Here is a 16,508-nt window from a genome sequence, read left to right as displayed (position 1 = left end):
TTGAGTACACTTGATAACTTTGTTGACGTATTTCCAAAACTTAATGGATATTATAAGTAATGGTTAAGCTACTAAAAACCCTAATTTGCTCTAAAAAGCACTTTATTCGAGTTCATGACCAAATGGACCACAAAATTATTGAGAGCACTTGTCAATGATCAAAACAGAGTAATCTTTGTAAACATCTGAATGAATATGGCCTTCAAGTACAAGGCATCTAGGGGACACCCAGCAATAGAAAGTGAAGCAAACACATTAAACAACACTTCTGCTCATCAAGACCTTACTTAACCTTTTTCTGTTGACCTAAGTTAATAATCACAAGGCCAGCTAGTTTATTGACTACATAAGAGGCACATTTCTCTTTCACCATAAAAAAATAACAAACAAAAGATCATATTTTAATGGAGTTATAGGAAGTCTTTTACAGAGATAACAGAAGTTCAGCATATTATTTATACTAATTTCAAAGTGGTTTAGTTTGTCTTATGATTATTGGACAACTTCAATTTTTTTCTATTATTTGAACAATTATGATACATTAGGCCTTGCTTGAAAATATTATATTTGAATATTTCATTACCATCGAATTCTGAACAGCTTTGGTTAATGTTTATCAATTTCCTCTGTGGTTTTCACTGCTTTATGATTTTTATTTTTGTGTTTCTTTTCCTACTTATTTTCATAATTAATAACAACCAATACTTAACTCCTTTACTCCTTTTTTGAAGAGACATCTTCTAGGTTCATCGGGTTTTTTAAAAATTCTTTTCATACGTTTACTTCTGTCTTTGTCCTTATTTGTTTTTTCTCTCTGTTTTGATTTATTTGTGTTGTAATAACTTTTCGTATTTCGTAAAATAAATGCTTACTCACACATTTTTCTTGATTAACAGTGAAAGTATTTAAAACACTATTTTGTATCTGGTGACTCCTTCTGCCACAGCTAGTTTCAATGAGACATGTCGAATTGAAACCACTGGGGGCAGTATTCTAAATTAGGAAAAATGCTTAAGTTGTTTCATGTAACAGTAAAAGATAAAGGATAAATAACATGAATTGTTTACACTGGCCTAAGTATTTTAGTTCCTATATAGATAAACAATTATACTATTTAGCATATCCCCATGAGAAAATTACTGTTTCGTACTTTATTCACTGATGACAAATCTAAGGCATAGGTGATGTTAATTTTCTGTCTAAGATCACATTTGACCATCACTCCCAAGTGTTTTACTCAGTGTGATGGCTAATCTTATTGTCAACTTGGCTAGGCTATGTTGCCTAGTTGTTTAGTCAAACACTAGATGTTGCTGTGAAGGTATTTTGCAGATATGATTAACATTTGCAATCTATTGACTTAATTAAAATTACCCTCAATAAAGCGGGGGGGGGGGGGGGGGGGGTAAGTTAAAGCCTTAAGAACAAAAACTAAGGTTTCATAAAGAAGGAATTCTAGCCCTAGCTGGTTTGGCTCAGTGGATAGAGCATCAGCCCACAGACTGAAGGGTCCTGGGTTCAATTCCATTCAAGGGAACATGCCCGAGATGCGGGCTCTATTCTGAGTTGGGGGCATGAAGGATGCAGCCGATCAATGATTCTGTCTCATTATTGATGATTTTATCTTTCTCTCTCCGTCTCCCTTCCTCTCTAAAATCAATAAAAATATTTTTTTAAAAAAAGAAGGAATTCTGCCTCAAGACTGTAACATACAAATCTTACCTGAGTTTCTAGCCTGCCCTAAAAACTTACCAGTCCCCACAACTGCATGAGCCATTAGTTAAAATCTCTTTTTTTCTCTCTCTCTTTTTCTTCCCTCTCCCTCCCCCCCTTCTCCCTTCCCTTCCTGTTTCACCCACCCATCGATTGATAGAATCATCCATCCATCCATCCATCCATCCATCCATCCATCCATCTATCATCTGTTCTATTACTCTGGAGAACCCACACAAATAACCTCAGCTAACCTTTTTTTCTTTCAGCTTCCTCAATTCCCTTGTTAGGAAGTTATGCTATTCATATTACTTAACTAACAAGATTGCAAATGCCTCCACTACCAGGAGTTTCCATCTTTACATGATCCCATCCATATGCCTATATGCTGTCCTCTGAACTTACTCATAAATAGCACATCTGGGGTTCCAGCAAAGCATACAGCAAGAGTTAAATAATGTATATAGACAATATTCTACATTTTGCAACACTTAACTTTATAAGCTCCTTCTTCATTTTTAAAATAAACTTTAAGAAATGGACTTTCCATGTTCTCCAAAAACTACAAAAAATGATATAATTTTATTTATTTATTTATTTATTTATTTATTATTTTATATTTATTATTTTATTTCATGATAAGTGAAGGTTACCAGAAACCAAATTTTTCTTGTTGGGAATTAAGTTATAACATAAAACAAGGAGTCTATGATTGTTTATTTTGTTTGTTCATTATTTGGAAAGTGGACTAACATAGAATTCTTGATATTCTTATCTTTTAATTGTTAGTATTTGTCCTCTTTTCCTATAACAGAACACTTTTTAAATGTAAGACCAATTTAGCTGCTAAAGGAAATAAATGAACAAGTAATTATTTGATAGGTCTAGGAAAGAAAGTTCCCCTAATTTACAAAATAAAAAAGGTAGGTAATTGCGATTTTGGAACAGCTTTTTCAGTTATGATGAAAATTGGCAAGTGAATGGGATTTCTGGTCATTTTATTACTGTAGATAGAGGTGTAAAACTCAGGATTAGTTTGGTAGTTCAATTCATCTACTTAAAGTAAAAGAAAACTCATCAAAGTGAGCAAAAATGCATTTGAATATGAACACATTTAATGTAATGGTCTTGAGCTTTTAAGACAATAAGAATATTAAAGAAATAATGTCAACTTCTCTGATCAAGGTCCAGAATAAATGCATTCTGAGTATTTAAAAAATTTATAAAAATGGTTGAGTAAAACAGTATCAAAGGCCAAGTGTCATCAAGGCCAAGTTTATCTGATGATCAATAAAAGATAAAAGCCATCACCATGATGGACTGAGATTGCTAAAGATCTTCAAGAACCCAAGGTTATTCAGATGCAACTTAAAAAAATAGATTAGGAAGAAATATAATACAGTATAATAGTAATTTAGAAAAAATCTTGCAGAAGTATCTTTTCCTCATCATGTTTTTTCCTAATTCATTCTATATGATGTATAAACATTAAGCAACAAAATTAGCTATATGGGAAATAGCTTTTATATAAAATATATTATGTTAAAAGTGAGTATTTTTTAAAATCACAAAAGAGTATAGGCAAATGATATGCTTCAAATGTATTTACAATATATATTTTTATAAAATATTATGAAGGAAATGTTATTCCCATGAGGCCAGGTATTTAATTTAATCTCTTTAATTCACTAAAATTTGAATTTAAAATATTAATTGTATTGAATAAAAATGTTATTATTTTTACATAGTCATGTATTCTAAATATGAAAAAGGTATGCATTTTAAAAATGTCAACCTGTATTTAATGCTAAATAAACTGATAAACAAATTAATCTTCTTAAGAAATTTAAAGACTGTTACCCTTAGAATTTGGCTATCAATTTTTAAGTGGTTAAAAGACACACACAAGAAACCATACATATATAATTTTTCTACCTTTATAAATCTAATAAATTCTTTTAATCTGAGCTTTGCTTAAATGTACGTTTTAATATGACACTTTGATTTGTTTTAGTAAGACAGATATTACTTTCTTTGTCTTAAAAAGATATTGGCTTTTACCACAAATAACTTCACAAATAACCTGTAAATGTATTCATAGATCAGAATTCTAATACAAATAATTTTTATTATTTTAAAAAAGTGAATAGAATATTTTAATCTCTGAAAACGATTCTCTTATTTGCCCCTGTTATCTACTTTAAAGAAGAATTTGAGTGTCTCTGAAAATTTACATTTTAGAAGATTTCTGGATAGAACCCTAAGGGAATGCTTTTCTCTGCAATTACCCTTGTTTATCTTCCCTTTGATTTTATTTAACATATTATCTGACAACAAGAAAAGATCCATGACCTTAATCTTGCTGATCCTCCTATATCCATTAGGCAAATGCCTAATTTAACAAATGAGTCTTCAGCTTTGCCCTAAAACCAGAAAACTCATTTTTCCTAAAACTAATCAATGAAACAAGTTTAGAGAATGAGATTTTTCTTTTTTGAGAGGAAGAAACATAACAAAGAAAAAAAAAAAAAAGAAAAACATTATTTAAAGCCAATGTTTAAACATGAAAACCACATTTTAAAACTATAAATCTAGATACTATAAATATTCTGAATGACATTGGAGTATCAGCCCATTTGGAGTGCCTCCACTATTGCATGAAACTTGTTTTTGTTACTGGCAGATTAACAAACCAATAGATAATACAATAGTGCTATAATAATTGCAATAGCCTACAATAGTATCTGATATTTGGGACATTTTTTATAAATGTCTGTTACATGTTATATGATGTAATATCACCTTTAAATTACAAGGATGACATATGCTTGATAAAAATGTTTTTGCTCCTACTCATTTAATTAAAAAAAAAACTAAAGAAATTTTACTTTGGTTATATTCTGAATAAGATAACATTTTAATTTGTTTCTCTATTTTCTAAATAAGCAGTGGCTTCAGTGGTTTACATATAACCTAATTTTTCAGAGATTTAAATTTTAACAAACAAACAAAAAAAATCACTGAAACACTATGTAAAAAACCACACCTAAAATAGCATTAGCATAGGAAGGTGATCAACACACTTCTCATGAAATATAGGGCTTGTGAAGCTATATACAAATTACAATTAAATAAGCAAAATTGTCGTATCAGTGAAGAATCAAGAACACATTTTCTAGAACTAGAAATTCATAAACTAAAATAGCACTTTGTGTGTATATCTTCCATATTGTTTCAGTAATTATTTCTAATACTCATTCTTTTCATTATGGTTTTTTCTATGTTCATTAGGTCTTTTTGGTTGTTCAACTAATAAAAGATGGAAGGGGCATTTATTTACTGATGCTCTGAAAAATGCAAACCAAGAATTTCTTTGTCAAGATTAAACTTCACTAAGTATTAAAAATAGCCAGAGGCCTACTGAGAAAAGGAGGCATTAGGATAAATTGGGTCTTATGGAAATTAGAACTGGAAATTTTTGTTCATGATCCAAAGCTGCACCAGGGATTAGTTTATTATTCTAACTATATACTTACCTATAAATATAATAATATTAAGAATAATAATTATAACAAAGTATAACAACAACAACATTAGTAGTAGTTCATGGATTTCTATGATGGGACTTCACCTTTACAAATTCTTTATCTGATTTTAGACTCCTCCCTGCCAAATCAAAACAAACAACAATTACCACATCAAGAACTGCTCATTTCCCTTTGAATTTCATGTTGACACTCTGGAAGAAACTCAAATTGATCTCTTCTTCCCAGTGAAGTTCCATTTTCCTTCGTGGGCAAGGATCTTGCAAAATAGCACTAAATAAATCATTTACCAACATATGGGTTGAATAGTTAGGTCAGGTCTCTTGATAATCCACTGTGTGTATGATGAAGGGGCCATGTGGTAGAGAAAATTATAGGGCTGTGGGCAGAATGGATTTATAAAAGAATTTAAATCAATGTTTGCCTCCCACTACAGCCAAAGCATTTAAATGTTATGCTATACTCTCTTTCTGGGAATGATAATCACAGTCACTGCAAGTTTCCACCTAACAACTGGAAGAACATCATTCCTGAAACTATAGTCCTGATCTCTTTCAAACAATACTCCCTTATATATTCCAAAAGTCTCAGTCTAGGTGCTCTCAAAACACTCTATTTATAAGTGTGTTGTGTGTGTTTCTTTTTTGTTAATCCTCACCCTACGATATTTTTCCCATTAATTTTTAGAGAGAGTGGGAGGACAGAGGGGAAGAGAGAAGAGGACATCAATGTCAACTGGTTTCCCTCCCGCAGGAGCTGGGATCAAACCTGCAACCCAGGAACCAGCCCTTGACAGGGAATCAAACCCATAACCCTTTGGTCTGTGTTGGACAGTCTAACAATTGAGTTAGCCGGTCAAGACTATTTAAACGTGTTTTGAAAGTTGAATGTCTTCTGATCATATCTTTTTTAAAAATATATTTTTTATTGATTTCAGAGAGGAAGGAAGAGGGAGAGAGAAATAGAAACATCCATGATGAGAGAGAATCATGGGCCGGCTGCATCCTGCAAGTCTGAGCCCACAACCCGGGCATGTGCCCTTGACCATAATGGAACCTGGGACTTTTCAGTCCACAGGCTGACGCTCTATCCACTGAGCCAAACCAGCTAGGGCTGATCATTTCTTTACACTTATTTTTTTCAACAGACTGCTCCTTGAAAAGAGTTAATTTTAATATATATTGTATACTTACATCTTCAATAATTAACCTCCATCTGGCATATAGACAATTGCTATTTAAATGTTTAGTAAATGAATTAAAATTTAATTTATTTAAGGGAAAATCTTTTAAAGTAATTTGTTCAAAAATAAGTATTTAACGGATTTACTTCATTATTTTAGGGCTTTATTCATACATAAACAAAACTTCCCCAATGTTTAAAACATAGTGTATACTCTATGTGCATTGTTAAGTCAATATGCTAAGAATGGTAGCATCTGAAGAAAAATAGATATTTTATGCCCTAACTTAAAAATTGTATGGTAAATGTGATTTATGTATTTTCTTGTATAGCTTCCTGAAGTGGGGGGCTGTGTATTGACACTGTGTCAGTTAACATAACATTTATTCCTCTTGATTAAGTGACAGGCATACTGACTTTCTGTGAGGAATACAATAACATTTTATTCATATGTATTATTTCTAATTTTTGTGCAAATATTTGTAGAAGTTATTATCTTCTAATATGGATGAAAGCATATTAAAGTTTATATACGGGGTTTTTATTACTCATTGCATTGTAATTGTACTATGTCTAATAAACTTTAAAAATGAATTTCCTGATAAGAATGAATGATGATACCTAGGTCTTACAGGTTTTTTAACTAAAGACTGTAACCTTAAACTTGATATTTAAAGACTTTTTAAAAAGAACAAAAACTGATTTTTATGACAGACAATGCTATTTTTATTTTCTCTTTTAGAATACTTAAATTTAAGTGATTTTGTGTGTCCATTTAAGGTTTCCAAATAGATCACACATTCTTTGAAGTTAGTCTATAAGTTTAATATTCTTCCTTTTCATGACAACTCATTTCATCTCTCTATATTTAACACAAAATGAGCACACAAAAAATGATTGTCATTGACATAACATCATCTGGACATCACCAAAATAGGGAAAAATATGTTCTTATAGGATTGTGAGACAAAACTACTGGGGGAAACCACAAATGGTGATGAACTCTCTGTTTTATATTTATATGTCTTGAAAAAATCCACCGTAAATATTTTTTAAATGTTTTTAGGCAGTATGTAGTTTTACAAATCAAATAGTGTTATTATTCTATGTCCTTTAAAGACTAATAATTTAAGGGCATTTTTCAAAATCTATGTTTATTGATTTCAGAGAGGAAGGGAGAAAGAGAGAGAGAGAAACATCAATGAGACAGAATCATTGATCAGCTGCCTCCTGCAAGCCCCCTCCTGGAGATCGAGCCTGCAACCTGGGCATGTGCAGAAACAAATCTGATCAGAAACAAATCTCTACTTCCTGGTTCATGGGTTGATGTTCAACCACTGAACCACACTGGCTAAAGGACATTTTTAATTGAAATATTTAAGGAAGCGGCATAAAATGAATCATTTTGAGCAGAACTGGAGAAGATTGTCAGAGAGAAATTGAAGCCAACTGCCCCTATCGTCCTGTGTATTTCTGCTAGTACAGGGGAGTGTACGAGTAGGTGGGATCTGGTTTAAGCAAGTGTATTGTGCAGAAGTTGCCGACTGTGCAGTTCTAGTGTTACACATGCATTTACAAGGGTACAGGCTTTTCAATTTACAGCGGATACCTCTTCCATTTTTCATTTTTTCACTACTCTTCAACTATGGCTGCTTTATTGACAATTATCCTTGTCCTTGCCTTATTACTCACTTTCTCATTGTGTTGATATTATTTTATTGCTTTATTTAAGACCAGAGAGAATATTACACTTCCTTTATATTATGCGCTAAGAATAATTGCATGTGGTAGACCCCAGAATGGCAAATCGGAAGGACATTTTCTAATGAATGGGGAAAAAAGGGTATGTCCTAATAGAGCCTCAGTGACTAGCATGATTATTAGGGAATAGATTGCCAAAAACCTCTTCCTACATATAATTGATGAAAAACCCTTAAAATGAAAAAGTACAGCAGCCTCAGAAGTACCACCAGAAGAAGAAGGAGAGAAGGAAAAGGTTTGTTGGAATAATGATTACTTTCTCATACAAAAAAAAGGATTCAGGAAGTTCAACACCTATGCATAGCCTGAGAAAGCACTGGTTCCTTAGCCCATGGCTTATACTTGCAGGCAAGTGACACTGTCAACTGAGGGACAAATGACCAAAACTTAGAAAACTGAAGCATGACTTGAAAAAGAATGGCTCTGTATAAACACTGAATGAATAAGACTCAATAAAATATGGCACCAATAGCAATATGAAATCTTATTGGCCCAAGGTTTTTATATACTAGTATTTTAAAGAACTGCTATAACAACCATTAAATTCTCAGGAAATGCTATCAGACTCACGTTTCTAGACAAACGTGATGTGACTGAGAAGGAAAGACTGGAGGGAAGCTAGGTGCTGTGGAGAAGCTGAGCATGGCCAGCTGAGAAGGAACAGGCCACAGCCTGGGAAATGCGTTTGTGAAATGACTGCTCCTGTAGAAAGACAGTTATTCTCTGCTCCCTGAAAGTTCACATTCTGTCAGTTAGCTTTTCCAGAAGACCTACATTAGTATGGTAATGGCTTCTTTATTTTAAAAAAAATATTTTTTATTGATTTCAAAGAGGAAGGGAAGAGGGTGAGAGAGATAGAAACATCAATGATGAGAGCGAATCATTAATCACATTCTCCTGGGCTCACCCCCCCCCCCTACCCCCTTCCTGGGGATCGAGCCCACAACCCAGGCATGTGCCCTGACCGGGAATCAAACCATGACCTCTTTGTTCATAGGTGAACACTCAAGCACTGAGCCATGCCAGCTGGGTAGCTTTTTTCTTTTTTTTAAGTTAAATTTGCTGGGGTGACACTGGTCAATAAAATAATATATATTTCAAGTGTACAATTATATGATATGTATTTGCATATTGCATTGAGTACCCACCACCCAAAGTCACACCATATTCTGTCACCACATATTTTACCACCTTTACCCTTTACTACCTCTTCCTACCCTGTAGTAATCATCATAATGTTGTCCATGTCTATGAGTTTTTGTTTGTTTTTCTTATTTATTCATTTGTTACTTCCCATTTTATATCCCAAATATGAGTGAAATCCTATGGTTCTTAACTTTTTTGTCTGATTTATGTCACTTAGCATGATATTCTCAAGGCCCAGGCATATTGTGGCGAATGGCAGTATTTAATATTTTCATACACCCTGTTGTGTGTATGTATTACACACACATTTTTCTTAATGGCCTTTTTCCAGAAAGTTTTTAGTTCATGAAAACAGGTATTAATGCATTCACTTTACTCTATTTTGGCTTACAAAATGTTTCATATGGACACTCTCCTTTTCAGGTAGTGGGGAAAACCTTTACCTCTTAATCATTATGTAATATTGAATAAAGAAAAAAAACACAGAACAATAGTCAATGTACTCTATTATACTTTATTATTTAGGTAAAGTATTATTATCTTTTCAAGAATTTTCTGAGTAAAATTCAAGACTACATACAAATCTGAAAGTTAACTAGAGTATGAAGATTTTATATATTTGTTTTATTAATTGCTAGTTTAGAAAAATAAAAATTTCAGTGAAGCATATAGTCCTATTTCTTCTCTTCACCCCAATTTTATATTTACTAAGGAATCATGGGCACAGATACACGATGGAACACACTGCTGTAAATGTTTTCCTCATGAATTGAACTAAGCCAGCATTTGCTCCCTACTTTTATAAAATAAATTCCAAATAACTAACAAATAAAGGGAGTATAGTTATTATTGTGTATTTGACTTACTCACCCTTGAATTAGACAAGCAATTTGAGAGACTAGAGACTTTTGATGTTCCACAATTTCTAAAACGTTTTTTAACTGCTAAAGATTTTATGCTCACTAAATTTAATCCACCCAAGGCAATGCCCTTTTGACCGTCACAGCCTTTATATTTCTCTTCATAAAGCTGAATAATTTTTGCTAATATTATATTTAATGTTAATCTTTTTTTAAATTAATGAGGGACTAAGGCACGTTTTTATGGATTGGGGATTTCTGTTTAAATTTCTTTCTAAGCTACTTCGCTTTCCAAAGTTCTTTTCTAAATTTTATCTTTGGTACCAAACTGCAATAAAGTTTTTATAGATAATTTTTTGAACAATATATTGTGTCTGAACAGTTTTGTTCTTGTACATTTCATGAACATTTCTATCACAACTTTTGGAGAAACAAATTAGGTTATCTATGATATTATAACATACTTATTATATCACACTGATATATATTCAGGGACATTTACCTCAAATTTAGATATCTTTAGTGTATATTAAAGACTTAGGGGAGAAATACCACCATTGAGATTGCACAAACCATTTTATAACTTACAGTTGCAATATACTCCAAAAGAGAATGGTTATTTTCCTTTCAAAATCTTGTTAATTTTTTCCATCAAATAAATTGTCACTTTTTAATGACTTCATGTACTTTTCCAGAATTTGATCCATTTTTCTCAAAGAAAACAAAAAGTGCTTTGAAAACATGTTAAATAGTAAGACTGTGACAAAATTGTCAATATTTTGATAAAATTCAATAATTTAAAAGTTACTTTTTATCTTATATTAGAAATATGGGAACTGTTTATGTGGTCATTGGATATCTTTGTCTCTGTTTCCACATCATTTAATAAGAATTCAGACTCAAAATATTTGACTTGGCAAATATGAGGACATAGACACTAATGTAAAATACTATTCTATTCAAAACCATAATCATCATGCATTGCTACTGTGCTAAGGGCAGTCACTTAGGCATATGTGTATAGCCATGATGTTGATTCTTATGATTAAAGCTAATGTAAATAGTTGTCCAAATCTATGGAATGTGCAACACTAAGAGTGAACTCTAATGCTAAATTATGAACTTTGATTGATAATGATGTATAAATGTAGGTTCATTAATTATAAGAAATGTATCACTCTGGTGGGTATAGTAAGAGTGGGGGAAGCTCTACATGGTGTGAGGACAGGGGTTATATGGGGAAGTTTCTTCTTTCAGCTTACTTGGCTGTGAACTTAAAAGTGCTCTAAAAAGTAAAGTCTATTGTCCAGCCCACGTGGCTCAATAGTTGAGCATTGCCCTATGAACTAGGATTCCCAGTCAGGGCACGTGTCTGGGTTATGAGCTCGACCTCCAGTAGGAGGCGTGCAGGAAGCTGTCGATCAATAATTCTGTTTCGTTGATGTTTCTATTTCTCCCTCTCCCTTCCTTTCTGAAATCAATAAAAATATTTTTTTAAAGTAGAGTCTGTTAAAAAAATCTAGTATAGGTATAGTTTAATATATTGTAAGTATGAAATAATATTAATCATACAAAAATATTTTACATGAGAAAGTATAATACCTCAATATAAATATCTGCAGTAGATTCCTTTCAATTTTAGTAGATTCTTTTCTTATATAAACCATACATTTACTTTCAGTATGTGTATATTATCTGACAGTATGAGCAAAATGAGGTATGCATTTCCCCCTTGAAAACTAAATCCTCCTAATATTTTCAACATAGCGTTTTCCAAAAAATGTTGTCACATATGCTTAAGCAGTCATTATATATTCAATTGCAGTTGAGGTTATTCAGTCAGCATAACAACATCTTGTCAGCAACCTTGCTGATCTGTATAAAAGCAAATAAATACTGTATGTTGTGGTATTATCTGAGAAGAGCAATCTTGCCCAGGACACAGAGGGATCATTGCTATGTTCCTTCAAGTGCTTTCATGAAATATTTACGGAGCAGACAGACCAGAAGTGGATTTCAGTTTAACATCTACTCGCAACTTTAGCTGAATTAAACATAAATTAGTTTTTCGAGGTGGATTTTGAAAGTATGATTTTGGCTTTTAATGATAAATCAAGACCGTCAACTATTAATTATTTGTAATAAATGGGAAAAACACACACTGACATACATAGTTCTAATTAAATAACGGATGCTGTATGTGTGAAATGGTTTTACATTCTTTAAAGCTGAGCCTCCCATCTCCACACCACAATGGACGCAGTAGCAGAGTAATTGCAGACCCTGTTTAAGAAATGCAATACAGAAATAGACACAGATTCATAAACAGATAAACTGGAACCTTTATTAAATCTGAAATTAATTCTGGAGGAAAAAGTATGCAAAAGATAAATGGAACCAAGTAGCTCTGAAATCTCTTACAGACAACTAAGGAGGAAAAAAATCATATTTATGCATTATACATTTTAATAAATTAATTATTTCTAAAACAAAATAAACATTATTTCCATATTATTTGAGGAGGCATATTTATAAGGAGAAAGAAAAAGAAGGAAATAAGAAAATAACGCACTTTATCTGATTTTCTGGTTCACAATCTATACTAATAAAAGGGTAATATGCTAATTACACTGGACATGTTCTGGACATCCATCTGGACATCCTTCCAGACAAAGCCACGGTGGCAGGGGCCAAGGCAGAAGCGGTTAGGGGTGATCAGGCTGGCAGGGGAGGGCAGTTGGGGGCCATCAAACCGGCAGAGAGAGGCAGTTAGGGGTGATCAGGTAGGCAGGCAGAGGCACTCAGGGGCAATCAGGCAGGAAGGGGAGCAGTTAGGGGCATCAGGAATGCAGGCAGAGTGGTTAGGGGCGATCAGGCTGGCAGGCAGGTGAGCAGTTAGGAAGCAGTAGTCCTGGATTGGAGGGGGTGCCTGCCAGGCTGAGGGACCCCACCGTGCACGAATTTTGTGCCTCTTGTATTAAAAAAGGGGCATATTTTTCTTTTACTATTCATTTCTTTTTCAGCCACCTCACACACAATTAAATTAGTTCATATTTAACCGTTATCACATTTTGTATTGTCTATTCTGGTATTTGTACATGAAGCTTTCAAATTTGCAAAAACATTTTTATTTGTTCTGGTTTCATTGTAATTCTGTACTGATAAAATCAATAAATGTGTTAGCTGTGGTACAATTTAAAAAGAAGAGTATAGATATGTTTTTTTAAGCACTCTAAATATCTGTGATGTTTGTTTATCTCCTTGGAAATTAATGAAGGATTTTATTCCTCCCAAAATGATGGTCATATAAGTCGGAGCCTGTGCAAATTATCAATATCTTATCTAAATTAAAATCTAAATTAAATCTTATTTCTCTCTATGATCCACCTTCTTCTTGGTGAGTGTTCTATTACTATAGTGAATTTATTGTTGTTCTGAAGACTATAGAGAAACAATAAGAACATTGAAAAAATTACTCAGAATAGCCATTTAACATCCTATTCTAAGAAAAAAAAATTATAAGAACTGGCATAAGAACAAAACAAAGGTAAAAATATGAATTAGAAACTCATTAGGGTTGCAAAGCAGAGGAAACCATCAATAAAACCTACATAATAGGAGAAAATATTTAAAAATCATATATCTATAAGGGGTTAATATAAAAATATACATATAAATTCAAAACAGTAGCTAAAACAAACAAACAATATAAAAATGATATAAAAATGGGCAGAGGAACAGAATAGACATTTTCCCAAAAAATATACAGAAATGGCCAACAGGTACATGAAAAGGTGCTCAACAACACTAATCATCAGGGAAATGCAAATCAAAACCATAGTGAACTATTACCTCATATCTGTTAGAATGGCTACCATCAAAAAAACACACAAAATATAACAAGTGTTGGTGAAGATATGGTAAAAAGAGAACCCTTGTGCATTGCTGGTGGGAATATAAACTGGTGTAGGCACTATGAAACACAGTACAGCTCTGGCCAGGGTGGCTCAGTTGGTTGAGCATCCTTCCATGCACCAAAAGATTGCTGGTTCTGTTAGGGTCCATTCGCATCAGAGCACACGCTTGGATTGTGGGCTCTATCCCCAGTAGGAAGCGTGCAGGAAGCGCCGACCAATAGTCTCTCTCACATCTATGTTTCTCTCTTCCTCTCTAAAATCAATAGAAACATTTTAAAAAAAGAGAGAAAAGAAAAACAGTATGGTAGTTCCTCAAAATATTAAAATAGATCTACCACCACATGATCCAGAAACCCTACTTTTGAGTATATATTCAAAGGAAATGAAGACAGGATCTTGAAAACATATCTGCACTCCCATGTACACTGTAGTATGATTCACAAAGCCAAAATATGGAAACAATTTAAATTTCTATCAACAGGTAAATGAATAAACAAGAAGTGATAGATAGTGCCTCTATTTCTATATTTTGTCTGTGTATAAAGACAATTGAAATTTCAATTTCTACATGACAAAGTTTACTACATGTTAATAATACACTATAAAGTCTATGATAAAGCAATTAGATATTATAGTAAGACTGTAGACTTTTTTTCTTCTAACTAAGAAATCACTCATAGCTTTAATATTTTCACCAACTGAATATGACTATATATACATGAAAGAAAGTTACCTTTATTCTGTCCATTCCTTTACAGATTAGTGTGAGAGAAAAATAGTCTTTGGATTATAAAACAAAACAAATCATAATCTAAATATATCTGTTTATCATCATCCTTTCAACAAAATAACAACATAAAGATAACAGGTTTAAATAATATCTACATTTCACATATTATAAAATAAGAATAAAAAGGATATATGCATTTTAGTGTGATAAAATTTTTAAATATTAATCAAATGCTATAATTTACATAACTCTACACATTAAAAGCCTGTAGTTATATAATCTTTTAAATTGCTATTCAAGCAGGATATTCCTATTATTCAAAAACATAGGGAACATTATGCAAATAGTTAAGTAGAACAGTAAGTTAACTTCTTTATAGTTCCTGAAAAATATCAGAAAATATTTATCACTTAAAGTTTGGAATATTTTTGTAGACACTGTATATTTGGGGATTGCATTTTATGACTCAACTTTTTGAAATGGATGACTGTATTTCCAACAGCTGCACTAGTATTGAGAAAAACTAATAATAAAAGGATCTTTTGGCAAACCACTTCTGTTAAATGGAGAATGCAATGTGCTTGGCATCTGTAATTTAAGTAATTTGTAAGAAAACACATCACTTAGCCAGCTGTAGATTCTACTATTTCATGATTAAGATTACAATCCATTAATCAATTTTTAAACATAAATACACTATTGTTCAAAAATAAATAAAAAATTTAAACACACTAGAATCAACAAATATAATTAAAACAATAGTCTCCTGCATTCATTTATTCATCTTTCAGCTGTTTGGTGAAATTGCTGAAGCATTGAGACAAGCAGCTAATATCACATTTAGTTTTGTTTATTGAAATAATGAAAGTGTGTTAATGACAAAGTATAAAACACATAATAGAAATTAATGTTCTGTGAAATAAAATTTTGTTTGAAAATCAAGATGAGTACAGTAAAAGCTTGTCATTAAATGAACATTTTATAATGTACATTTAACAATTATTAAACCATTTCTATTGAAATGTATCTATAAATTAAACACCATGAAAAATGACAGTGATATATTCAAGAAACGCTTTAATTCATGAAATTAAACTAATTTTAAATAATACTCAAAATGTGCTTTGTATAACCACAGAAAACAAGAATTTTAACATCTGTATATATCCTATTAGTCCTAGTCAGTGTCTATATCCATGTCTTATTCTAGTATATTTAATTCTTATATCTAATAATTCTTTTATAAAAGTTTTATTTTGATTAAAATGAAGATAAATCTTGATTACCTCATATATAATATATACAGCCATTGTGTAGTGCATTCACATATAGAGAAATTTGGGGATATATACAACATCATTATATATGTTATTATTGATAACAAAATTTGGGAAGATATACAATATCATTAGATTTTATACATGCTGTTATTGATAAAGCATATTGATATATGCTGTTATTGATAAAGAATCTGTTTCCAGATATTACTAACTTTAACATGTTTGAAATATTGTCTAAGGTGGAACTGCCACTTGACCCAGTGATCCCACTTCTAGGAATATACCCTAAGAAATCCGAAACACCAGTCAGAAGTAATATATGCACCCCTATGAGCATAGCAGCACGATTCATGGAAACAACCCCACTACCCATC

The sequence above is a fragment of the Myotis yumanensis genome, unplaced genomic scaffold (assembly GCF_028538775.1).
Source record: "Myotis yumanensis isolate MYYU_CA2020_CCGP unplaced genomic scaffold, mMyoYum1.0.hap1 SCAF_5, whole genome shotgun sequence".
In the NCBI taxonomy this organism is placed as follows: Eukaryota; Metazoa; Chordata; class Mammalia; order Chiroptera; family Vespertilionidae; genus Myotis; species Myotis yumanensis.
This window is presented reverse-complemented; position numbering follows the sequence as displayed.